The 24,730-nt window shown below is 49.6% G+C and overlaps 1 long non-coding RNA gene and 1 pseudogene across 2 annotated transcripts in view; one reads left to right on the top strand and one right to left on the bottom strand.

Annotated features, from left to right (window-relative positions):
• Positions 1–16,123, bottom strand: part of LOC149341712 (integrin alpha-9-like) — a 57,468-nt pseudogene extending 41,345 nt beyond the window's left edge. Inside the window, exons 1-2 of the transcript XR_016282957.1 lie at positions 15,080–16,123; positions 107–240 (exon numbers count right to left, since the gene is read on the bottom strand). The product of XR_016282957.1 is annotated as an integrin alpha-9-like (transcript). The remainder of the gene's footprint in view (positions 1–106; positions 241–15,079) is intronic.
• A 2,300-nt stretch (positions 16,124–18,423) lies between these two features.
• On the top strand, positions 18,424–19,168 carry LOC149341711 (uncharacterized). Its single transcript, XR_016282649.1, has 2 exons — positions 18,424–18,480; positions 18,839–19,168. It is a non-coding gene; the product is annotated as an uncharacterized LOC149341711 (long non-coding RNA).
• Positions 19,169–24,730: the final 5,562 nt, after the last annotated feature.

The raw sequence follows: 24,730 nt of genomic DNA, 5'->3' as shown, positions 1-24,730 counted from the left end.
ATACGACCTCTTCGGCGCCAATAACTCGTGCTGTCCTCTGACTAACGCGTATGCGCCCACGTACGAGCTGACAAGGCTCCGAGCGTCACGCGCGCTGCCTGCTCACCCGTGGCGTCCACAAGCAACTCGGAGCAGGGCCGGTTTTCCTCGAGCAGCGGGCACCTGAACAGCACGCCAGGCTCGTAGATGCCTCGCCACTGGGCCAGGGTCGAGTTTGCCCGAATAGCACCCACCAGAGCCCTGTTACATGGCGGGAAAACGGGGTAAAAAGATAATTTTTGAAGCAATCGTCATGTGACAAGGCGCATAAGAATGCAACTTTTTTTTCTTCAGCGGTTTAAAAAAACAAAAAAAACATGAGCTGCTCTTTCCGGGTAAACCAGATTGGAAATCGCTGAGTATTTACCTTGCTGAAATCCACAGGGACGTTTTCAAGACACGTGTAGGAAAAGAGGAGTTCTGAACAGCCTTTCAATGCGCTGCTTTGTCTAAACAGCACTTTACCCATTTGTTAAATTTCGTACGCTTGGCTATGACACAAATCTACAATTTCGATTTAGGTTGGTATTGAGCACATGTATTCATGTGGACGATAATATCTTGGACGGAGGTCTGTCTGGCTAAAAGTTGAGAAAGACACACGTTTGGGAACCAACTCGGTCACTTCTTCAAGAGTGACTGTCAAGAAGCAAGCGAGGACAAAAATATCGTCATCCTACCAGCAGACAAAGGAAGTTCAACAGTGGTCCTCGAACGGCAGGATTACGAAGCAAAAAATCAAAACACTTCTCGACGGCCCAGCCAACGAAACATTAAGAAAGAATCCGACTTCTCAATTTCACACCAAAATTAATAAACTTTTGGGAACCACCTTCAAGCGTTACCCCGAATCAAAACGCCTTCTATCTATGCCTGATCTGCTGGATTGGCTGGGCACCGGCTTCCCGAAAATTTGCGAACCTGGTGTTCCGCTGCTCCCCATCGTCGAATTCACCACCTCACCGCTTCGGACCCTTTCGGCCCACCTATATCGAGTCCGTTCCCTTCTGACATGCAACATGTCAACGCAAGTATATAGTTCATACCCACAATATTGGACAAAAGCACTTCTGAACGGGAAAGAGTTTACAAATGCAAGTTTTCATATATTGTAAGATTTCACTATAACAATCAATATATCCGCAGAACTCCCGTCGAGAGCTAATTTTTTATTTTTTTTTACTTTTAACGTTTTTGAGATCGACAGAGGTGTTCCCCATTGGTTTTCTACGCTATCTTAACTGCACCACGCGAGCGACGGAAAAAAAATAAAAGAAAGATTTTGCTAAACATCAGAAGAGGAGACCATTACCTTCAATATTTCCATAACAGTACTTTACCAGTTTTTAATATTCAAAATTTTCGTCCAAGAATGTTGGACATGCTAGCCACTTCGTCGAACGTCTTTCCCACGCACAGCTGGAAGCGGACGAGTGCATGGCATCATTCGACGTGGCTCGCTCTTTATCAGCATTCCTCTGCCCATCGTTGTCGCCACAGAGAAAAAAAAAAAAAATCCTCAAGACGTACGCTAACCTCGGCGCCAGGACAAGCCTGAACTCGGATAAACTCTGCCGGCTCTTGGAGTTTTGCCTGACTACAGTCGGATACAACTTAAGTCTGCAGTGAAGCTCCGCCCACATTCAGCCTCCGCGCGCAGAATTCCTCCACGACGAAAAAGTAATCCGCTGCTTAAAAGTTTCTTGTTACCTAAGCAAGAAGCTTATCACAAGAAAAGAATTGTGAGCTCTATAATTTTGATACGTGGATTGTTTGTATAGTCAAACATTAAAAAGTTGATTTCGTTTGCTGTTGCGATTGGCCAGCGGAGTAATACAAGACGCCGTGGACCGCGGCCCAGTGTTAGCAACTGCTGTTTTCTAAGTTGCATCCTACTATAGCAAGTCTTTCTCCTTCAAAGAGAATTTCAACAAACAAACCGGCGGCACTGCCAAAGGCGGTGAGATTTCGGTGACTGCTGCCAACTTGACGATGGAGGCTAGTCAAGAAAAAGCACCGCAGTAATTTCAAGAAAAACCAAAAGTTTTCATTCGCTACACTGACGACTGCTTCTCATCCTAAAGATGTCACATGTGGAAAACCTCCTCGTACATATGAACTCGGTCGATTCCTCTATCCAGTTCACAACAGAACGAGGCAAGAACAACGCCTTGCCATTCCTTGACGTCATCATAAGAAGACAAGAGGGTGACCTAAAGATCGGTGTGTATAGAAAGCCGACTCATACTCAAATTTTAATTCCGATTAAAACTGCCACAAGGAATCCGTCGTCTTACTTGGATTGACTTGCAGTCGGTTTTATTCCATTTTTTCAAGCATATTCCATAAATGTTTAATCATCCACATCAACATAGAAGACCGAAACAGTAAGAGACAGAGTGGAATCTACACGCGTAAGAAAACATCGCACCTCTACAGGGTCAGAGACAAGATCGAAACATTACACAAAAAAGAAAATTAAGACACAGCGGATTTTTTCTTTTACGTGCCTTTCGGTCATGCACCTTGATCATATGCACCAGATGGCCCAAATGAAAGCTTTACCTGTTGATTTGGCGCGCGCGCGCAAAAAAAAAAAATCACTTTACCAAAAGAATATTCAAGTATAAAAACGCGGAATCCTCACTCTGTTCTGCAAAATCAGGTCGCGAGTCAGAGTTGCATCTTCCCAAGTTCTCGTTCACACGTGGCTAACTCGCTCCACTGTAAACACTGCTGGCGACATAGCGATGTTAAAACGGATGTCGCATTGCGGGCAGCGATGCAGTCGATATATGCGTATTTTATGCAGCATAAATTTGTGAGGCGAACGGAACCGCAAGCATCGAGGGAAAGGAAAGCGGAGGAGGGGAGGTGGGGGGGGGGGGGTTAAGATTATTTGAGTGCTCTTTTGCCGAAGCGTGTCGTACGCGTGTGCCGAAAGGTGTGCGATTGAACGCGCCTCCCACAATCCGGCCGGGAGGGGCGTTGCGCACTCTAGGGCGCTTTTCAGCGGATGCGAAAGACGGCACGGCTGCATTCGCCAGCGATTTCTTTGCGGCTGATCCTGAGAGAAGGCTCTATCTCGCCACCAAGTCCTGTTCTGCTATTCAAATGCAAAGCGTGTAACAAAAGTGAGAATCGGTTTTTTGAGGAAAAGAATTGACGCAGTAACTGTGTCACATATCTCGGTGGACATCCGAACCGCTCCGTAAGGGAAAGGGTAAAGGAGGGAGTGAAAGAAGAAAGGAAGAAAGAGGTGCCGTAGTGGAGGGCTCCGGAATAATTTCGACCACTGGGGATTTTCAACGTGCACTGACATCGCGCAGCACACGGGTACATTTTGCGTTTCGCCTCCATCGAAACGCGGCCGCCGCGGTCGGGCTCGACTATTTTCTTTTTCTTCCATTACTCTTTCCTCTTCTTCACTCTCTCAAGCTCACCTCGATAACTCGGACAGCCTCCTCCCTGTGCAGTCATGTATGCACTGGACGCATTTGAAGACATGGGCGCACTCTAGGGTGATACACTGAGCCTGGACCTAGACTGCTATCCAGCCGAGCTCTGCAGTGCAGACACAAAGGTGTTGCAGCGAAAGCCTAACATTGAAGCGTCAGAATGAATTTCTGCATCAAAGCGCTTAGATTATAGTGAATGATTCACCCTCCTCAGTTATCGACTCTAAGAGATTTATAGAATATTACCAGAGAATGAAGACAGTAAAAATTTAGAAATTTCGATTTTGCGACTATAAGACGGCTCCAAAAAGAAACAACTGAATCGAAATTGTATGAACTATAGCCGGACAAAATTGACATCATAAGTTGCAGTTCACGCGGAATTGTTGCGCCGCTTATGTAAGCTCTGAAAAAACAGTTTTCAGTATGAAGTTATAGCACAAACAGAATCGAATTGAAAAAAGACCATATCAGGCCGTTTTTACAGCTTTGACAGGTCTAGTTGATAAATTTAGTATTCGCTTCCAATTCAGACTACACGGCAGAAAAAAAAAAATACTGTCCTGTCTTGAGGTGCACCTATTTTTCACCATGTTAGAATAAAGAAAACATCAAGAACTTACCACGTTACCTAGATTTGTATTTTAAGTGCCAGAAGTTTTATCTCTTCCTTCAGTGGCTACCAGACCATACCACATCTCCGTCCCAGTTCATTTAGACAGGAGCTATGGACATGAAGACTTTGATTTCAATACGATCTAGATCGGCTTGAAGACAAGCATATGCCAAAGCCACATGAATGCACAAATCTTTGGACTGCAGCCGCGACATCGAAGCTGCCAATTTTATTTTCATTTCTACGTTCTCGTGTATTCTCGTAGAGAAGTCGTACGAAAAGCTTCTTCTTTGAACTGGAGCATTAGAAAGCGGTGTCCTTGCGCTGCGCGCCTTCAAGCACACTTTAAATTAACAAAAAGACGGGGGGATGGAGGTCCTAAGGAAAGGGTAGGAGAAACAGTCACGCGTCTCACTCACGGTGGACACCTGAACTTCACCATGGGGAAGGGATGAAAGAGGAAGTGAAAGGAGGTAGAGAGAAATGAGCACTCACATCAGGACTTTCTACCTGTATCTGATTTGGGCCCCCGGTCACCAGGGCCTCCAGGGAAACGAACAGGCCGATCAGGCCGCCCGCGCACTCTCTCCCCGGGCTATCTCCCTGTCCTTGGACGCCTACTCCCAATCAGACAATCTGGCCCTTACATTCAAACACATCACCGATTACTACAAGGAGGAGCACCGGCGCTACCCGGCCCCTTGTAAGGGACTGGATCGCGCTGACGAGCGCCTCCTCATCAAAATTCTTACTAACACTGTACTGTGCCCGGCGGTACTTAAACATTTCAACGCATCCTTTGATGGCACGTGCCAGTTCTGTGGGGAGGTGGCTGACACCTTCCACATGGTTTGGGCGTGTCAATCAAATCCATCTATCCCCCCCAACCCCAACACCACCAGAGTGGACTGGGAGGCGGCCCTGCTCGGCTGTCAGGACCTAAAGACCCAAAAGGCCTTAGCTCACCGGACGCGGGCGGTGTTGCTTGCCAATGGGGCCCCGGAATAGGGGCTCCACCTAGTATTGTTAGGGGAAAGGGCCAATAGGGCCTACCCCAATCACCTCTTTGTAAATATTTATTGCACTATCAATGTTTTTCACCACCACCACCACCTCAGCTAATATGGCTTGACGTGATCGCGAATTGCCAGATATGCGTACAAACCACATTCAACGCTGGTATATGTGTTAGCAATTCGAGTGCACTTGTGGGACTGTGCACTGTGCAGCTGCTGGTTGATAGTCATACACAGGACATGCTCGAACGTTGCAGAGAAGCTCCTTCCACTCCATATCCCTGCAAAAAGAGCTAGAACTTGTAGACTGTGTTCGGTGTGCAGCAGCTGATTGGTAGGCATACGCAGGTCACGGGCATATGCGTTACCGACATTCCAGTGCCGCTAAGCCTATAGCGGCCTATCACGTTCTGTTCTACTCCCACTCTGTCACTGACTTTCTTACGTCACGGGTGATGTCAACGCGACATTTTCGATGTCCAAATCCATGTGCCACGTCGTGGCATCTACGGGAACTAGAAGCAATATTCTTAAATTCCTGGTAATGAAAGCTGCAGGTTGCAGTTCCCGGTAAAAAGAGAGAGAACTTGTAGACTGTGTGTGGTGTGCAGGTGCTAATTGGTAGACATACAGAGGGCATGTGGATGTAAACGATGCACAGACACTGGTTCAGCTCTAGAATTCGGCAAAAACATCTAGTGATCGCAGATTGCATGCGGTGCGCGGTTGGTGTTTGGCAGGCATACACAGGAGATGTGGAACACTGCAAAGAAGCTCCTTCCGCTCCAGAATCCGGTAAAAGGGACGGGAAAGAGGGCGGAAAGACGCCGTGCACTCCCACTGGGTGTCGTCGCTCGCTCTTTGCCCGGCTTTTGAAATCGCGGCTCGAGGGTGGGGCGCGCTTCCTCTCTGCGTCCCCGTGTATATACGACACAAGACGAACAGGGCGGAGGCGTTACAAGTCAGGCAGCGGGACGACGACTGCTAACCGACTCATGCGATCGCAGCGTGTTCACTTGCGTGGGGCCTTCACACCTTTCTCTTCTTTTATTTATCACTTTTTTTTTCTTTCCTGCAGGGTGCGCCACGGCATCTCGAACTTACGCACGACCCGTACACCCCTCCTACCAGCCGCGTCTCATTTTACTCGCTCCTTATCGGGGCAGCGCTGTGAGTGCTGTGTGCTCTCTCGGCGATGTGTCGGGCTGTCATTAGGTCACAGTCGCGAGGGCGTCCTGTGAACGCGAGATATATGTCCCAACTCACAGTCGACGCAGTGCACCCCATTAACGCGCTGTCTTTTGCGATAGTTGTCAGGGCAACTGCCGTTGCCTCCGGCGTCGTTGACGCTGTAATTTCGCAGCCACTCAAGCGTCGTACACGTTTGGCACCACTTAGGTTGCGGGCAAACGACTTTCTGTGCTCTTTGCCCCCCCCCCCCTTACCACACACACACACACACACACACACACACACACACACACACACACACACACACACACACACACACACACACACACACACACACACACACACACACACACACACACACACACACACACACACACACACACACACACACACACACACACACACACACACACACACACACACACACCTTTTTTTTGTCAGTTAATTCGCTTGAACACCGAAAAGGTCGCTATCCTCCAAATTGTAACTAAGAGAGACTGCAGTTAATGCTGAAAGCTTCTAGAATGGACGACTTAGCGGCCGCCTTGTAGCATTTGGTACTTTGTGCGGAAAACTGGGTGACAAGGAGGGCGGAGCCAGCAGTCTGCATGAACTATTAGTTGTCTGCAAAAAATAACTGCGTTTCTGCAAAACACTGATTTGTAATTCGAAGCGTTTCTGCCATTTTATCCACGCCATAATCAGCAAAATTAGTGCAGCCCACGAACAAAAACGAAGTCGAGAACTAAACCCTACAAAATTTTCTAGCTTAGCACTCACTCGCTCAAAAGCAGAGCAGGTGTAGTCATCATAGTTAACTTAAGCGAAAGCTGAAGTTCGCTCCTCGCTTACCGCAAGCAGTACAGCCACACTGACTCATTGACAGTAGAAATAGGCCTACTTCCCTACTCAGAAACCGCCCCGTTTCCATCTTTAGCGCCACCTGTTGCTGAGGAGAACTAAATGGAGCTCGGAGGCTTTCCTTTGCTTCGTCTTGGAGAATCTTCTTGGTGGTGTTAGAGTTTTTAAGCGTGTATGTATGTTTGTTTCGAAAACACATGGTCTAAAATAAATAAAATAGATGCAAGAGTACAGAACAGCAAAAATTCAGGGGGCACTTTGACTGTCTAAAGTGCGTAGAGGCGAAAGCGTTTTCCGCACCACTTTCGCTGCTTCTGTGGCACTGCTGGCGCCACATATAATTGAGTACTAATTACTAAGTGATGACAAATCACTAATTAATGGTTAATTATTGATTAATGGCTGAATACTAATTAACTGCTAATTAATGACGCTTAAGCTTCGCCTTTAGGAGTGGAACGCGATAGCGTGTTGTAGCGCTGCCAGGGAGTCCACGGAACGCCACCACCCGTTCGGCGCGATGCCTTGCCCTTTGAACGCAACGCTTTTTGAGGAAAGGAAATGGCGCAGTAATTCTCTGTCATCTCGGTGGACACCTGAACCGCACCGTAGAGGAAGGGAGGAAGTGGGAGTGAAAGAAGACAAAGAGGGCCCGTAATGAAGAAAATCGAAATTGTATTAGAGGGAAAGGGAATTACGCAGTAACTGTCTCACATATCTCGGTGGACACCCGTCAAAATTCAGGGGGTCACTTTTTTGACCTAAAGTGTGGTCACTGATGTGTGGTTAAGATGTTAAGCTTCGCCTCTAAGAGTGGAACGCGACAGCGTCTTGCAACGCTGCCAGGGAGTCCATAGAACGCCATCGCCCATTCGGTTCTACGCGTCGCTCGTCGGTAAATTGGTTTTTGAGGAAAGGAAATGTATCTGTCTCTCATATCTTGGTGGACACCTAAACCTCGCCGGAAGGGAAGGGAGGAGGATGAGAGTGAGCGAAGACACCGTATTCACTAGACGCGCCTTTGTTCATTCCAAACCATCGAGAGCTGACGAAGCCAGTCTCGTGCTGGCTGACCACGACAATGTCGTATGTGTATTTTTGTTGTGCAATTCCATGAGCCAAAGCCAGGCAATAAAGAAAAAGCTGGCATGGCGGAGTGGATAGCATGCTCGTCTCGCACTCCGGAGACCGGGGTTCGATTCCCGAGCTCGACCAATTTCCTACTCGGTTTTATTTATTTATATGGCCTGACTAGAAAAGTTAATTAGGCAAATTGGGTAATTAAGCAATTAATTAAGCTCAGTCTCACTTACTTGGAGCATATCAGTACCAATTTCTTCACTCAATCGACCCACATCTTAGATCAAGACTCACCCAGAATTCCTCGACATCTAGAAACACTTTATCATCGACTTCGTCTTAATGCTGCATATACAAACGGCTTACGATACCGTTTTAGACAAATGGACAGTCCGCACTGTGACAACTGTGCCGCGATAGAAACTGTGGAGCATATCTTGCTTGAGTGCCCTGCATATACTACCGAGCGTGCGTACTATGAACATTGCATGCAGAAGCTCTGCTCAGTGCCCCTTACAATGGACAAATTTTTAGGTCCATTAGCCTGCCTTAGGCAACAGAGACTTGCAATGACTTTTCTATTCACATATTTAAAAGACATTGGACATCTTGATAAGCTTTAAACTCACTTGCACGTCACCTTCATGCATTCTTCATGCAGTGAACTTCGTCAGCCCATTTGACGGACTATGCACTCCATCACTCCATAGGTTACATCAATTCTCGCCATTGCATCCTTAGTACCCATTTCATGGCCGCATTTTATCTTCGTTTTTTTTTTTACTTCTTCCACTCTGCTCTCCTTCTGTCTTTATCTCCCAAATTCCCCTCCCTACGCAGAGTAGCATGCCAGCGATTTTTAAACGCCGGCTAAATTCTCTGCTCTTCATTAAAGAGTCTCTCTCTCTCTCTTTGCATGGTTACTAGCCAAAGTACAATTGGCCCCGTTTGAAATTCGCGCACTGTGACGTCACGATCGTTTCGGCTAATTGAAAAGCGTGACATTTCTGTCGACAACTGCTGCTTACAACGATGAGACATTAAAGGCTTTCGCCTTAAAATACGCGGAACGTCAGCGTGTGCCATCGACGCGCCCGAAATCGATATCTGATCAGTTCTTTTAGACAACCGCCCTTGCATAATTTGTCCACACATAGTGGAATGATATGAGCAGCACTTAACACTGCTCGAGTTTTCTTTTTAACAATCTGTCGTGTCCGGTCGCTGTGTGGAATGCAGCGAAAGACGCACACGGTACTTTAAGACTTAGTTTATTTAAAGCCGATGAGGGTGCGACCAGCGTCGACCGAGGCAGGAGCCGAACTGGCCGCCCGAAGAAAGGAGGGAGCCGAGAAGCGTCCACGGGAGGGAGTGGCTTCCCAGAACAGGAGGAGGGTGCGGGGGCGCACCGTGGGGGGGCATCCGGCGACAGCGTGCGACGAGGGGCAAGCGGTCGTTAGGAGGAGGATTGAGTGGTCGTTAGGAGGAGGATGCGAACTGTCGTTAGGAGGAGGACGCGGGGGCGCACACACACAAAAGCAATAAGGGGACACAACACTTCCTTCCCCCTTAGAAAGTTGCCTGGTATCGTGCAGGGGGTCGGCGCTCACGCGTGGAGGCGCGCTGGCTTTGTGCGCTCGGGGGAGAAACACTTGTAGGCTGGCTGTTGTTCGCTGTGTCTCCTAGGTCTGTCCTGGGCGAAGTCTCTTCTTCCGGGAAGAGGTGCCAGGCTATGTGGGAAAATGGTGCACGTGTTCTCTCCGCTGGCGGACAGCTCTCAGACGGCGTCGTAAATCTACGCAGCTGGTTGAGATGTCGGCGTGCTACTGTGCCTTGTATGTTGACGAGCCAAGAGCGCAGGCCTATGCGTCTGACAATTGTAGCTTCCTCCCAGCGTGGCTTTTTCAGAAACTGTCGGGCGAGGACGCGCTGCCCCTCATTAAGCGTGCCGCAGCGCGGAATTGCTTTTTCTTCCCGGAACGTCTCTGCCTTTGGCTCGGGGAGGATGGCTGTGAGCTGGGTTCGCATTTCACGCTCGAACATCATTTTCGAGGGGGTCTCGCCTGTTGTGCTCTGAACCGTCGTGTGCTGCTTGAAGAGAAAGCGCGCAAGGCGGCGCTGCAGCGAGCCTGTCTGATCTCTTTCAAGGGCGCGTTTTAGCTCGGCTACGTAGCGCTCGGCTTGTCCGTTTGTCGCTGGGTGGTAGGGGGCCGATGTAACTGATGAGATCCCGTTGTCGCGATAAAACTTGAGGATCTCCGCAGACACAAACGGTGTTCCGTTGTCAGACACTACCTTGCGCGGCAGGCCGAACGTTGCAAATAGTGATCGGAGGTTGTCAATGACTGCTGCCGAAGTCGTCTGTCCCATTTGCCTTATCTCAAGCCACTTTGTGTAGGCATCTGCGACCACAAGGAAAGTGCAGCCCTCAATTGGTCCTGCAACATCAATGTGCAATGTGTGCCATGGTGTGTCTGGCTTTTCCCATTCTGGGACAGGAGCTTTCGGCGGGGCGCTCCGGCTGCTCTGGCAAGGCTTGCATTCTCGCACCACTGTTTCGATGTCGTTGTCAATGCCAGGCCACCACATGTAGCTTCTGGCACACTTTTTCATTGCAACGATGCCCCGATGTCCGGCGTGGATGAGAGACATAGCTTGTGCGCGTAGTTCTCTCGGCATCACAACTCGGGACCCAAATATGATGCAGCCGCGATGGGTGCTCAACTCTGTAGCTCGCCTGCGGTAAGCGTCGAAGTTGTCCCCTTTGAGTTTATGCACGTTGCCTTGTTGAACAGCTGTGTAAACTAGCCGGAGAGCTGCGCACTTCTGCGTAGATGCTGCAACTGTGCCTGCTGTAAGCGGAGGTTCTGGCAGTGCTTCGAACATCAGAACGTCTCCTGGTGGAAATGGTTCGTCAACAGTTGCGTCTAGTGGCAGACGGCTTAGCGCATCGGCGTTTTGGTGTTTGCCGCATATCATCACGCCTAGTGGAGAAAACCAATTTCTCCCTAGAAGGCTTGATCCTGTGCCCTTCACAACAAGCAGAGGTAGCGTATGGGTCTGGCCGTTGTAGTTAACCTGCACGTTGGCAGAGCCCAATAGTGGCAGATTCTGTCCTGACCACGTTCGCAGGTGCGTGTCGTCTTGTTGCAGGGCGGGTGCGTCAGATGGCCATGAAGTTCGGAACGTGTCCTCACTGATCAGAGTACAGGCTGCGCCGGAGTCCACCTCGAACTTAATCAGCTGGTGATGTACGCTTACTTCTGTAAAAATCTTCGGTCGCGTGCCGAGATTCATGGTGTTCAGGTCGTACAACACAGATGGTGTTGCTGATGTTGTTCCATGGAGATCAGATAGCGGCGTATTCTCTGAGGCGTTGACGCTGTGATTAGGCTGGGAAGGTGACTTTATCTTGGCAAGTCTCCGTTTCGTAATGCATGCTCTTTCGATATGCCCTCGCTTGTGGCAAAAATTACACGTGGCTGACTGGAATCGACATCCCTGGGGGTTGTGTTGGTCGTCACACCGCCAGCAGCGTTGTGCCTTTTTGACCGATTTTACAACAACAGAAGGCTTGCGCACCTGGTTGCTTGTCTGGTGTACCGGCTCGGTGTTCCGGCGAATCCCTCTCTGCTGGTGACCGGCGCTCTCCGCTCGAACGGCGATGTCGTAAGCTTTGCTGAATGTGAGGTCCTTCTCAGCGAACAGGCGCTGCTGCAGTGACTCGTCACTCAGTCCGCACACAAATCTGTCGCGTAACATCACGTCCAAGGGAAGCATGGTGGTGTTAGCAGAAGAAGCTGCGTCTCCCTCCTGCCCGGTAGCTGTTGTCGACAGCGTTCCAAAATTGCAGTCGGCAGCGAGCTTCTTGAGCGCGGCTACGTAGGCGCTCACAGTTTCTCCTCCCAGTTGATCTCGTCGTTGGAAGCGAGCCCGGCTGTAGACCTCGGATGGCCTTGGGTCGTAGTGCTTTTGCAGCGCTTTTACGATGTCGTCGTAAGACACTGCCGCTGGTGTGCTTGGCTGAATAAGGGCGCAGACAGTATCGTAGGTCTGCTCCCCGCACAGCGTCAGCAGGTTGGCCCTCTTCAAGGCTGGGTCTGTGATGTTGTTAGCTTCAAAGTAGAACTGAAGGCGTCCAACCCACGATGACCACGATGAGCCGTTGAACGCTGGTATCTGATTGGGAAACCCTCGCGTAGCCATGGCTTGTCAATAGCGTTGCGTAGCGCGGGTCGAATCCACTTTCTCGTCGCCACTGTCGTGTCCGGTCGCTGTGTGGAATGCAGCGAAAGACGCACACGGTACTTTAAGACTTCGTTTATTTAAAGCCGATGAGGGTGCGACCAGCGTCGACCGAGGCAGGAGCCGAACTGGCCGCCCGAAGAAAGGAGGGAGCCGAGAAGCGTCCACGGGAGGGAGTGGCTTCCCAGAACAGGAGGAGGGTGCGGGGGCGCACCGTGGGGGGGGCATCCGGCGACAGCGTGCGACGAGGGGCAAGCGGTCGTTAGGAGGAGGATTGAGTGGTCGTTAGGAGGAGGATGCGAACTGTCGTTAGGAGGAGGACGCGGGGGCGCACACACACAAAAGCAATAAGGGGACACAACACAATCATTATCAGTCTTATTTCACAGATTTCTCCAGAGGGAAACTGTAATTAACTTTTCGCAAGGTTTTAGAGGAAAAGGCTGTCTGCGTGCTTTGAAATTTTGCAACTAAAAATGTAAATATAGCTCTTGAATGAAATATTGTATCACTATGCTTGCGTAATGGTCCAGATAATTATTCAACAGACTACTAACTTACTAACTGTCGCAACTTTAAACAGTTGTGCGTGAAAACAAAAAGTCATTCCACCCCACCCATTTCACCGACATTTCCCCACTGCTGTCAGTCACCTGTTCGCCCCTCAACATAAGTGGTTTCGCACATACGTTAGTGAGAACTGCATGGAAAGTGAAGGCTTGAGACCAAATCATTTCAGGACTCGTCAAACAACGTATTTCATTTATGTCGTCAAAATATAAATAAAATGTAGCAGTCAATGCGTGTCCTTTGCATTATTATATACTTTGTATATGCCTGGCAAGGCATGTGATTGTATTCTAATCACTTCCCTCGACAACTCATTAATTCCTTGTTAATAAAGTCCAAGAAATCACTTCTTAGAGCTCCTGCTTTTGCCGCTTTGGTCCTAAAATAAATTTAATGCATGTTATATGTCGAACAGTTCGGCGACACTTTCTGTATAAACAGGAAGCCTAGTTCTTTGTTGAATGTATTCAGTTTTCACGTCCTTTAGGACAGATAGAAATAAACGGTAATTATTTTGGTGCAGAGATCGGCTTCAGGGAGTCCAACGGGGCGCTGGTGTGGAAGATATAATTTTTTTTTGTTTTTTTTTGAGCGCCACTTGCACGCGGACACTTTTCAGCAACATAGCTGTATAGTTTCATATTCCGCACTAAGTGGGTACTTGGTACGAATGGAAGGGAACCTAGAACTTTATTCAATTTTTACGCGGCCAGTTGTCTTACTTGGATGGCAGTGAACAAGAAGTGACGTTCGTACAGGCGTATGTGCAAAAAGGTTCGTAACTACAGGATGTTCACATCAGTTGTCGGCTGGATTCCGTCATAATGGACATTAAAGAAATGTTGATAGATACTGAGACAGCCATGGAGCAACCGGAAGCTTGGATAGACCTCACATCTCTAATAGCAGAATTTCAATTTATAAATGCTTGTATTTGTAGTGTTCGCAACGTCAGTGCAAGCGAAGTATCAGTATTCTTTCTTTAAGAGGCAAGGAGTGAAAAATGCAACGAAAAAAACTGTTCACTTGACTTAACAAATTTCAAGTAACAAGTTTTCCACGCAACTTCGGTGCACACAGCCAGACTAAATGTAGTTATGCTTTTATTTGGGGAGCTTTACGGAGACTGAGACTCCTAAAAACTGGTGTCGATCATTTCTTCTATCAGATTATGCCGGTTGTACTGACGACTTATTGGAATCAACGAGAGTACAGGTAAGCTGAACAATGCGCAACACAAAACGCAACACGAAAGCAACTGAATGGAAGTTGACCACAGTGGTGGCCAAGTGGTATGAGCTAAAGCCCCTATATCAGCTTTTTTTAGAAAAGCTCATGAAGGGACTTTAGTATGAGCATGCGCCTCGTGGGTGGGCGATGCGGAGTTCGATCCCCATTGCCGCCGGATACCCACGGGTTTTCGAAACAATTCAAGCTATCCCCTGATCGGGTGCTCGGTTTCCCAAGGTAAAATACTTGGAAAAGGGATCTTCGATACCAACTTATGTAGAGAAAAAACAACTTACGTCATGACTCATGCGCTCTTTGGCCAAGCCGCTTTCGTACTAGGCACGTATACAAATGGAGTTCCGAGGCCTCTCTCCTTTGAAAAAAATTACCTTCGGCCCTCCCCGAAAAAAACTGCGGGCAACGTGCCTGTCTCGAACCATTAAATTTCATTACCTGAATGTAAGCTATGTTTGCACCTGCGAAGAGATCAACAGTGAGTAAAGTCACAGGAAGTAGCACAAACCCAGTATTATAGCCTTGAGAGCCGCTGCACAGCAAAAACTAAACCATAGTACAACTACAACTACTAGAAACTAAACCATCCCAACTCCTCCACCGAATAGCTTTTCCAGGCGCCTGGCGCCTAGATGAACTGCGTTGCTTTGTTAGCGGTTGAATAGACCTGGCAGCGAAGGTACATGAGATGGGGGGGAGGTGACTGCGCTTAGAACAATGGAGAAGGCTGACAGCTCCGCGTCAGCGTGTATACTCACTGCATGCCATGCCTTTCACCCGAATGTAGTGCCACGGAGTATCCAAAGTGGCTTCCAGAGGGACCTTTCAGCATCACGGGAAACTGAGTGTCTATGTTGAAAGCGCAGACCCGCGAAGCGTACGTCGTCCATACGATGACCAGGAACACCCACGAGATCAATGCCGGCGTCGCGGCGAAGAATCCAGCCATCGCGGCGGCCACTGGTCGTAATCCCGGTCGGTGGTTGTGGCAGTGGCGGCAGACTGGAGGTGTCAGCCCCGCTGGTGGAACCACGGCTGCACAGCCAGGCGCGGCGCAGCTCTGTTTACGACAGAGCAAGACCACCTCGGCGACGTGTGGCGTCGGCAACCCCCCGCTGCTTCTGAGCCTGCCGATCGCGGCTGGATCCGCGAATAAAGAAGCAAAGGGCGCGATAATCTGCGCGCGCTTCCTCGGGGCAAACATCCGTCGCTCGCCGGCATCCGGCGGTGTGGTTGGCGGTGGCGGCGGAACGTCCCTACCCTGCCCGGCGACCGCACGTGCACGCCACTCCGAGGCGGCGCTGAAAGAACGCGCGCGTCGCGAGTGACAACCAGAGGCGACGACGGCAAGCAACGCCCCGCACGCGTTGCCTCTCTCACTCTCTCACTTTTCCGAGAGAAGCGCGATGATCAGTGAACGGGAGAGCGCTTCCGAACACTCCGGGAGAGCAGTGGGAAAGCTGCCGTCGTCGTGAAGCGCGAGCGATTCGTGTGGCTCGTTTGCATTCTTCGCGTCGGTCGCGTTGCTGGCGCGTCGTCTCGTCGCCGCTTCCGCGGTGAGAAGGCGCACGTAGTCTTTCTCGTGTCGACGCGTTCCGCCGCCGCTGGAATCGGGTGGCTTGAGTCAACTTCGCGATGACGCCGCGGCGGACAACCGGTGTCCTTGGGTGAGCGGCAGAGTTCCGAGGAGGCGAAAGCAGAGCCGAATCGGCCAGGTGCGAGTGCGAAGCCAACCGCGCCGGGCGCGTACGTTGGTTGCTCAGTGAGTAAGCGGCGAGTCTATTACCACACGTCTGTAGGGCCGCGCAGGAGTGTTTATTCCGCCGAGTCGGCTTCTGGAACAAGCGAGTGGCCTATAAGGAAGACGGGCTTTTCCTGAAGCCCTCGTTCGAAACCTGCCGCCGCCGCGCACCCCACGACACGACGTATCGTGACGTCATGGCGTTCATGACGTCACGGCGTTATCGGAGCGGCGTGATTGAAATACGCTTTTCGCGTTCCTCGTTCGCGAGAATGAATGAGCGCCTCTTGCGTCATACCGCCGGTTCCCCGGTGATTAGCTTCGCGGTTCGCCTTTGCTGCGGCGATGATGCGCGATGCCGCAGTGGCGCGTGTTTATTAGGTGTTTAACAGGCGCGCAACGAACCTGTTTCACGGCTGCGGACTGTGCGGTGAGTGCGTTTCGGTGGCGAAGGCGAATCGAGCAGCGATTTTGTTTTTCTATCGAGGTCGGTCATGCCGGCTGACGCATGTTTGATGGATTACGTGTTACAGACGCCGGCACTGCTTTTACGAGTAGAATAAAAGCTGGTTCCCAGAAGGCGAGGGTTTCATGTTGCTTCAGTTCTGAAATCAGCCTGTCGTGAAGCTTTGCCTATTTCGTCGAATAAAACCGCGTATAGCTCAGTGCACGTCAGTGAGTCAGCCTGGACTCTGTCTTACGTATTGCTGGCGTTCTAGAGGCCCGTGTACTGTGCGATGTCAGTGCACGTTACAGAACCCCAGGTGGTCGAAATTTCCGGAGCCCTTCACTACGGCGTCCCTCATAGCCTGAGTCGGTTTGGGACGTTAAACTCCATGAAACCAAACCAAATCTCCTTATTTGTTAAGAATATACCTGAACCCCTCACAGAGGGAGATATTCCACAGCCGGCGGCAATTCAGCATAAACAATGCAATAAAAACCGTGTGATCCTAACAGCAAACTGTAGAAGGTAATACATTAATTGGTAATGGAAAATGAAAGTGATACATCATATTTCGTGAGTGAACAATCGAAACTGAAATGAATAGAAAATGCACAGACGGAACGGCAAATAAAAAAATGGCTGAGGCTTAGCTTAGGTTAAGCCTAGTCAGATGCGAAGCATATTGTCGCCGAGTTGCATATCGAGCACGCCGCTTGGCTAGACGTTCTTCACGCTCTTCATCAGTCTCTGTAGCACGCCGCAACTTTTGCTTCTCATTCCAACGAGCAGCCCTGTCTCCAGGAGGCATCTCTATCCCGTGCACGCCTAGCAGAGGCAGGCGCACCCCCTTGTATACCGCCGCTCCAGCATCACGTGTTCACTACAGCGCACCTAGCGGCAGAAGCAGGAAACACATTGGTCGCGACCACGGTGTAAGAATATATTTAGGTGTTGACACTGGCCGCCCGCCGCGGCGGAGAGCGCGCACAGATTGTGTTCGCCCTCTAGTACATGCGCCGACCGCAGCGGCGCGGGGGCGCTGCGGAGCAGTGGCCCTTCGCTTTCGGTGCGGCAAGCGGCGTGTGCCCTTTTAGGCTGCGTTGGTCGATGTTTTGGGCTGAGAGAGTGCATCACAAGCTGTGAACACCACGATCTCAGCTTCCACGTCGTCAGCTTCCATCGTGGACGAGCAAATTTTGCTAGAACTAGCTTTTTGTGTCGCGGTTTGGCACAAGCCGGATTGACAGTTGTGGAAACGCACGTGGTGGCGCGGGCCGACGCCATGGACGGTCGTCGCGGCCTATGTGCATTGTGTCTGTGATCTGTTGTTTCTTGCTGTGACACACCTGTCAACTTCAGCCGGGTCCAGAAGTCTGCTAGACGCAATTATGGGTAAGAAGTGCTTCGTACCCAACTGCAGTTCGGGCTACCGGAGTTGTCCGGATCAAGTTTCACTTTTTAAAGCTCCGTCGGAGCCTGCTCGCTTAGAACTTTGGCGCCGGGCAATTCCCAGAGCAGATAGGATATTGCAACCGAGCGACCACGTCTGCGCGAAGCACTTTCCCGAGCATATGATATCAAAATCGTACTATGCCGAGTTCAATGGCAAGGTACTTTTAAATGTACCGAAGAAGATCCCGGTGCTGTCAGCGAATGCTGTGCCCAGTATTTTTCCCGGGTGTCCGAAATATCTGACAAAACCGACAAGGTCAAGAAAGCCTCCTAGAAAACGACAGTCTACGGCCACGTGTGGCGATCAGTCAAGCAAGCGGCCCGCTCCCGCCGCTGTCGCACTGCCCGTTGGGACGGTCTGTGAAAAACAAAAAGGCACCGATCCATCATCGAGCCCTCAGAAGAAACTGCAGACATGTGAGTGGAGTGATCAAGGAACGTGCCCTTCTCCCACCGTGGAACTTGGAGGCACCTCCTCAAGTGCCACCTCCGTCTTCCTTGGCGTTCATGACGTTAAGGTTTGTTCTCTTCTGCACTGCTCCGGGTACTTAATATTCTAGGTGCTTAGTGTTCCCTGTACATAACTTTCTGCTAACCGTATCGGTCCTCCCGGCATGCCATAGATACCTATAGGTGCCCCTGGATAACGAGATACAGTTGCTTGCAATACAGGTTAATAGTAACTGCCCAGCCCAGGACATTAAATAATTTAGCTGTTGTTAACATACAGCATGATTAAGCCCTTAACTTTTGAAGCAGTCCGCGAAACTTTTGCCTGTAGCTTTTTGGGTTTGGCTGCTTTTGATAGTAGCATATGTTTTATAACAATACCTTAAATCCATTTCCACTGATATAATTTCTCTCATTTTTCGTCAGGACAACCGCACGAGTCCACATCAGGGTGGTCCAGATGGATTGTGTCACGTCCAGACTGAAGCACCATTGGCAGCATGCAGCAGCCTCGGATTAGTCGAGGAAAGTCACGAGGGAGTGTCTGTCAGCGGCCAAGATGAAAAGGAACCGCTCACATTTTCATGTCTCTCGAGTTATGTATCCAGCATTCAACTTCCAGGAACCTCGTGGGCAACACAAGTTGTTGATAGCTTTGGTGTGGAGGCTGTAGTCTTCACGGAAGTGGCTTTGGCGAAGAAACGCGACCAGGCACCTTTCCTGAGGAAGTCATTAGATGCTACAGTTTCATCCAGCGGAATGCTGTCACTGCGTGCCTTCATTTATGGTCACCCTATAACTGTCAACGCCATAAGCGGCGATGTTGTTCCATGCGGCCTAAGCGACTTCGAGAGTGTGATTCACAAGTTTCACAACCTGCACGTATGCGCTGGTGGCCCCGGTGGCGAGATGTACCACAACATCCAACCCGAGTGTGCATATATCGACGCATGTGGCGTGTGGCGGCACAGAAACTGCATGTTATTTTCTGAACAAGTAAGTTGCGACCGTTGCGAAAGATTGAAAGACACACTCCGGATACATTACTCCCGTATGAAGAAGAGAGGAGAAATGAAGCACATTCGTCTTTTAAGCAGCCCTTCCAAAAAAGCCCGCATTGACCTTTTGCGGAAGGCAAGAATTTCCTGCTACAGGTCCAAAGTGCGACTTCTAAAAGGAAAAAAAAAGCTTGAGGCGGAACTGAGCAAATGCAAAGCCAAGCTTAAACAATTAAGTGATGAAACACTTGACCGCATTTCTCGTGATGCGAACCTTACTGAGGCACAGCAGCTTGTGTTAAAGGAATGTGTGGCTGCTGGCAAGACTGGTTCTAAGAAGGGACGACGATACTCGGACAGCTGGATCCTGCTTTGCTTGCTCCTTCATATCAGGTCACCAGCAGCCTACAGGTTCCTGATGGAAAACGAAGTGCTCGCATTGCCGTCAGTCCGAACAATACGCCGGTATGTCTCTATGGTGGGATTTAAGTCGGGATTTGACAGCAAGTTCTTTTCTGCTCTGAAAAGGAAAATAGAAAAAATGGACGACTTCAAGCGACATGGGATTATCATGTTCGATGAAATGCAGGTTAGAAAAAGTAAACGTGTCAATTCTCGCACGATGACATATGTAGGGCTGGCAACAGACGCTGGAAACGCTGATGAGCTCGCTGATCACGCCCTCGTTTTCATGTTCTGTCCTTTTGGCGATAGCTACGCTCAACCTATAGGGGTGTTCGCAGCAAAAAATGCAACCAAAGGCTCTATTCTCGCTCAGTTGCTTCTCCAAGCTATTGTGATGCTCGAAGAAGCCGGTGCAAAGATTCATGGGTTTGTCTGTGATGGCGCGTCAACAAACAGGAGCATGTGGAACATTCTAGGTGTTAATGGAAGCCTCAAGGAGAGCTGCAACTCGTTCACGCACCCAGTTGACCCTGAAAGAAAAGTTTTTGCGTTTTCTGACACTCCACACTTGTTTAAGTGTGTGAGAAATAGACTTAAGCAGCAGCGATACTTGAAAAACGAAGGACAGTGGATCAAGTGGGAGTACTATGCTGAAGTCTACAAGGAAGACGTTGCCAACGCGGGGGGCCTAAAAGTCTGCCCGAAAATAACGCACTCTCACATATACCCGAGTAACTGTGAGAAGATGCGTGTGAAGTTAGCCACCCAAGTCTTTAGCCGCTCCATGGCGGCTGGTATTCAGTTTTATCGGGAACAAGGTATCCGCAAACTCATAGGCAGCGAGAAAACTCAAGAATTCACGTTGTTTTTAAACAATTTGTTTGATGCACTGAACAGGCGATTTCCAGCAGAAGGGATCACAAGGAACAGCCGAGACCTCGCAATTCTCAAGCATGGAATTGACTGGCTGGACAGCTGGGAAAGAGAACTGGAAAGTGGCAACATTATAAAAGACATGTTCTTGACAAAGAGCACTTGCGAGGGACTTCGAGTCACATTGAAGTCCACTTTGGATCTTTGTGAGGTGCTGCTTGATTGCCACAACTTCAAATATGTCCTAACCAACAAAATGAACCAAGATCCTATCAGCGGTTCTTTGGCAAAATACGGTTGGCAGGAAGCCAGAATGATCACCCTTCGATGCCCACCTTTATGCAGCTTTACCAAACGCTGTCGATCTACAGTATCCTTAAACCTCCGAAGTATGGCAATTGCAAAGTCGTCGAGGATGAGGAGCCATTGCTGGATGCGTCATATTTCAGGGCCCTCATTAGAACAGACGACAAAGTGGCATCATGCCCTGGATTCATCAATCAAATTAAAGAAAAGCTAGACGATCTAGTTTCAGTAGAAGACTGGGAATGTGAAGATATCGTTCGGAAACACAAATCAGACGGAGGGCAAATTACAGACTGCATACTTTATTATGTCACCGGTTTTTTGTGCAGAAAGATGCGAAGAGTTACCAGCTGCGCTGCTTGCTTGTCAGCCTTCAGCGTAAAAAATAATTCTTTTGCTGAAGCAGCTCTAACAAATGTGAAGACCAGAGGGGGTCTTACCCACCCTAACGTCAACATATTTGACCTTCTAAAGCATACGGAGCGGTTTTTTGTTGACTTTGCAGACTGCCACACGGTGTACTGGGACACCATAGACGCAGTGATAGATACATACACGATGACATTCCCATGTGCTGATCACAAGGAAGAAGTACTCGCACAGCTCCTCCACTATTACGTCAGCATGCGTATGAGGCAGCATTGTAAGCACACCAATGCAGTCATGACAAAGCAGTGTCAAGAAAAAATGAAACAGGCCAAGCTGTGCTCATCCTAGATGATAGAGGATGATTCGCTCAGTGTATCGTCCAAATAAACGAATGCAGTGATCATCACAATTGCAGTCACGGTCTTGGCTCTTGATTACACGAAAGTAGCCCAGTAGGTTGTGATTCACTGTGTTTTGTGCGTAACCTAGTGACTACAGGAAATCACATCTCTCAGAGAGGCTACTTGTAGTAATAAATTTGTTTGTTCAACAGAATGGCTATTCAGGCCGCATTTGAGCAAAAAAAAAAGCAAATTGTGCTGTTAATGTCCCGAAGGGGCATATGGGCATTAATAGATGCCGCAATGGAGTGCTCCAAACTTAGACCACATGGGATTCTTCACATCACACAGCACACGGGCACCTTTTGCGTTGTTTCGCTGCCACCGCAGCCGGCATTACACCTACGTTCTCGGGCCTAGTGCTAGAGACAACCACTCAGCATCGTCGGTGCCGACCTGAGGGATAAGATTGGCAGAAACAACGCCAGTGGCATTTCCAGTAACTATTTGCGTTTCGCGTACCTAATTGTGGACTGCACTTGCTATTAAAAAGCCGCAAATGCACACTTGGATTTTTGTTTTGGTCCCGGCGTTCGCGTGTATAGCGGCAGTGGCGTTCTGCAATACAGCACAAGAGCGCGGGTTCTATTCGTGGCTGCGGAGTAAGTATTTCTGATGCAGGCGAAATGCGGAAACGTCCTTGAGGTTTCTGTGCAAATTAAAGAACTCCAGGTGGCCGAAGTTAACCATGTTCTCAACACGGCGGTCATCTCGCAGCATTGGCGGAATACACTGCTCAAGCAATGTTTGAATGTACGCGTAGGCTCTTCAGGCCAAATGTGGGCGCGTTGAGTCCGACCTTTTATATTTAAGAGGCAGTGTAGTTAACTATGCTCACAGCAGTCGTGCGGATGAACGAAAAAAAAATTTGCTATGAACGCATTTCGATAACGAGCTCGGAAGCAGCACAGGGCTGCGTCCTCGCTGCTGTTCCGCCCATTCATGCAGTCTCAGCAAGAAAAACACGAAGTAGCCCAAAATTATTTGGTGTCGACAGCAGTTTCAATCCTTCGTTGTCTTGCCGCACTTCACAAAGCACGCGTACACGCAGCGGCACCGAAAGATCCCGTGGCATCTGCATTACGGCTGCCGAAGCTCGGCGACTAGGGGCCCCGGGTGCGTAGCGCCATCTGTCAGCGTTCGACAGAAGCGCAGGGAGCGGCGAACAAGTCCTGGTCGCGCCGCCGAGCGCAGTGTCAACACCTAAATGTATTCTTACACCGTGGTCGCGACGCCTCGCGCGACGGCGCGAGCTGGGCCCCCGTTTCTCATCTGCTGTGACGTCACGCACCACGTGGTCATCCTTGGTCACGACGCCTCGCTCGACGGCGCGAGTTGGGCCCCCGTTTTTCATCTCCTGTGACGTCACGCATCACGTGGTATGACATGGAGGTCACGAAAGGTCAATGGTAACGACACCGCCGCGCTCGAGGAGCTGGGTTGGGCTATTTTAGTATGCTTCGCATAAAAAAATAACATTCAAAAACGAGATTAGAATGCACAACCGTCACTTGGTAAGGAAACTGAAGGAAGAAGCTACAGTTGCTGCCAGGAAATAAGAAAAGTAATAGTTTTCAAGGCTGTTCACGAGCTAGAGCGCAGCATGATTGGCGGGAACTCTTTCTGTAGTACCACACGTGGTGAAGGGTAGAGCCAATCACGGATCGTTTTTAACTGCGAGCAACTTTCCCATTGGTGTCAGCAATATGTCTGACAGAAATATGAATGCGCCGCCCCATCGCCTTGTGTTGTGGTTGCTAGAGCTAATCGGCAGCTGAGAACATCCAAAAGCAGTCGGTGATTGGAAGGCGCCCGAGCTTCCACTGCTATTGGACAATCCTGAGTTATAATAAGCGGCTCAGTGAATTCAGCCCTCGCCATCGCTAGTTCATTCACCACGGAAACCTGTCCGCCGGGCTCATAACTGCATGAAAAATCCCTTTCCCGTCTTTCCAGGTTCGCCCAGCCAGCTCCGTGGATATCTTCATAGTTTCCACATCGAACGGCTGCAGCCAAGAACAGAAAACTTAGTGACCTGCACTGAAGAAATGGAGAGAATAGAAAAGGAAGAAGCACTGGTATAGCGTCCGTAGTGTCAAAAAGTAAGCCATGAATGCCAGGTTTTCAAAAAAAGTTGCACCAAGGGCCTTTATTTCAGCGCAACCCAAATCCCGGGTTGCAGAGAACGCGTGCGCGAGTTCAACGTATTTTATCTCGGGACTTGACTATGAAAGCGGCAGGCAACTGATCGCGTAGTTGATTGCCGCAATTGGCTGCTAAGGAATATTCATTTTTAAATGAACGACCAGGCGACAAGTGTTACTGAAAAGAGACGCTTTGTGCTCCATTACTGTGAGCTAGCAGGTTCGGCGCGTTGTGGAACCTCAACCCAGAAGCCACGTCGGTGACAGTTTGACGGAATACGCAATCTCCGCGAAACAAAGGCACCTGTTCACAGACAGGAAAAAAAAAAGACAGAAAGCGCGTGCCTCTGTTTTGTGTGCTGTCCGAAAACAGCAAAATGATGGGAAACTTGTACAACTTCGTCATCACTGTGTGACATGCTCGCGTCACCTACGCACGCCATTCCAGATGGACTGTTTTGCTAAAAAACATGGTTTTTCTGCACTGAAATAATTTCTAAATGATGGCGGACCAGCACACATTTTGTTTGTCTGTCCTGCAAATTGACTCGAACCTGCTGCGTGCCGCAGGGCAGTTAACCAGACATTCGGCCTGGTTTGCCTCCGCGAAGTCTGTGTTTTTTTTTTTTTTTCACCTCCCTGCCTTATCCTGGACTCCGACAACTTTGTCGCCGCGAGGGCCACGCGAGCAGCCGCGCCGACGGACTTGGAAGTGACAACACACGTAAGATGATCACACCGCCGGCTCGACTCCGTGCGTGGTGTAACACGACCTGCCGGGGTGCGGTCAACGCCTGCTCGGCAGACACCGTCGTGGGAACC

This window comes from Amblyomma mixtum, chromosome 5 (assembly GCF_055824585.1).
Source record: "Amblyomma mixtum isolate Tamu chromosome 5, ASM5582458v1, whole genome shotgun sequence".
Lineage (NCBI taxonomy): Eukaryota > Metazoa > Arthropoda > Arachnida > Ixodida > Ixodidae > Amblyomma > Amblyomma mixtum.
The sequence above is the reverse complement of the archived record's forward strand: the minus strand, read 5'-3'. Positions and strand labels throughout refer to the sequence as shown.